Source organism: Macaca mulatta, chromosome X (genome assembly GCF_049350105.2).
Source record: "Macaca mulatta isolate MMU2019108-1 chromosome X, T2T-MMU8v2.0, whole genome shotgun sequence".
In the NCBI taxonomy this organism is placed as follows: Eukaryota; Metazoa; Chordata; class Mammalia; order Primates; family Cercopithecidae; genus Macaca; species Macaca mulatta.
The window spans coordinates 8,413,512-8,416,096 of record NC_133426.1 but is presented as its reverse complement, the minus strand read 5'-3'; positions in this window follow the sequence as shown (position 1 = coordinate 8,416,096).

The following is a 2,585-nucleotide window of genomic DNA, read 5'->3' as shown; positions in this document are numbered from 1 at the left end:
CCTAAGTGCCCATCAACAAATGAGTAGATAAAGAAAATGCAGTATATATATACCATGGAATACTACTCAATCATAAAAAGGAACGAAATAGTGTCTTTTGCAGCCACTTGGATGGAACTGGAGATCATTATTGTAAGTGAAGTAACTCAGGGATGACAAACCAAATGTTGTATGTTCTCTCTTATAAGTGAGAGCTAAACTATGATGATGCAAATGCCTGAGAATAATATAATGGACTTTGGGGACCCAGGGGAGAAGGTTGGGAGGGTGTGAGGGATAAAAGACTACATATTGGGTACAGTGTACACTGCTTGGGTGACATGTGCACTAAAATCTCAGAAATCATTGCTAAGGAGTTATCCATGTAACCCAAAACCACCTGTATCCCAAAAACTATTGAAATAAAAATAAAAATTCAAGACGATAATAAAAATAAATAAAAGCAGAAAATAAACTTTTCATAGGTTAATTTCAATTTTTTAAAATCGAGTGCTGCCTTAGTCTGTTGGTGCTGCTGGAACAAAATACTTGAAATTGGATAATTTACAAAGAAGAAATGTGCATTTCCTCACAGTTCTGGAGGCCAGGAAATCAAAGATCAAGGCACTGACAGATTCAGTTGTCTGATGAGGGCGACTCTGTGCTTCCAAGATGGTGCCTTGTCACTGCATCCTGCAGAGGGCACAAATGCTGTGTTTTTATGTGGTGGAAGGTGGAAGGTGGAAGGGAAAAAGGAACCAATGCTAATTCCCTCCAGAGCCCTTTTATAAGGTTGTCTTATGAGGATCCACCCTCGTGGCTCAATCACATCCTAAAGGCCCACTTCTTAACCATATGACATTGACTGTGAATTTTAGAGGACACATTCAGGCCATAGTAGGTACCCAGTGTTTAAAACGTAAATTAAGTGTCCCATTTAATTTTATTGGAATGAATTGGGGAAGATAGGTTAATAAAATAGTCAGTGTATATAGTATATATGATATCTGAGAGTCCACATGATCAATTCTATTTACGTAATCAAAATAAGCATAGAGAAATAATTTTTTACCAGGTCTCAGAGATATGAATTATTTATATTTTTTAGAATTCAAAATTGACATTTGTGTATTTACTCTGACAATAGAAGGTATAGAGTAAACACGTAGCCACAGATTTTATTTCCTAAAGTGGTGGTAGCATTAATTATTTTGTATATATGTATACTCAGAAAATTCAAAATTTGCTTTTTGCTTTTGAACTGAACAGAAAATGACCAAGACGGCTCATTGTGAAATCGTTTAATAAGCCAAGATCACTCTACAACTCTTCGTTGAGGTACTGTGTAAACAAAGGCATTGTGTCATGCCAGCTGGTTGCCATGGCTACCTGATTTTTAATATGCCTTTAAATAACGTATAGTTCAATATTCTTGGAAAGTTAGACAAGAGACAATTTTCACCCTTAATGAACATCATGATTAATTAGAGCTGGCCGATAGAATTGGGACCAAAACGAATTTGGGGCATATGCTGTGCTTTAAAATAAACATTTGTTTCATGTCTGGGAAAAGAAGGCTGTGTTTGCTAACGAAGCATATAGGTGTATAGACGCCAGGCAGGCCACGGCACTCATCGTGTCCTTCTTCACCATGACTTTATGTGGGTCAGAGGAACCCTGAAACAGTGCTCAACATGTGTCCCAGGGTGAGCCTGCTCAGGGAGAAAAAGAAACACAGGAAACACTCGGTGTCTATGTTTCTAGCTATATCTGTCTATGTCTATACCCACTTCTAGATCTATTTCTAAAACTTTATTTTTCCTTGTCTGTGACTGTGACTATAACTTCAACTATACTTACATTTACACCTACACCTATACTGTCTTAGTTTGTCCAGGCTGTTATAACAACATGTCATAGACTAGGTGACTTATAAGCAACAGACATTTATTGCTTACAGTTCTGGAGGCCATGAGTCTAAGATCAAGGCACCAGCAGATTTGGTGTCTGGTGAGGCCCCACTTATTGGCTCATAAACGGCACCTTCTCCCTGTGTCCTCAAGTGGTGGAAGGGGCGAGGGAGCTCTCTAGGGGGTCCCTTTTATAAGGGCACTCATTTCATTCATGGGGCTGTACTCTCATGATCTCATCACCCTCCAAGAGCCCCCCCCTCCTAATATCATAACCTTAGGGGTTAGGATTTCAACACTTAAATTTTGGGGAGGTTCACAAACCTTCAGGCCATAGCATACACCTATACCTACATTTAACATTATATTTTTAACTACATGTATGTTTGCATCTACCTCTACACATGCACCTAAACCTATGGCTATGTCAATGCCTACAGCTACAATTGTAACTATTCATACATCTCCATCTACTAACCTATCTATAACTATACCTGCACCTTCACTTGTACCTATATTGTGTACATCTTAGTCTATATTTCGGTATCCTCATCCATGTTCTAGATGAACTTCCCTGAGCTGTGAGGCTGGCCTAAGGGAATTACAAACAATGTATACGTCATGTGTCATGAGCCAAGGCTTCCCAAGCCCATCTACTCCACCCCTTCTCCCTCCTACTCCCTGATCTGCCGCCAT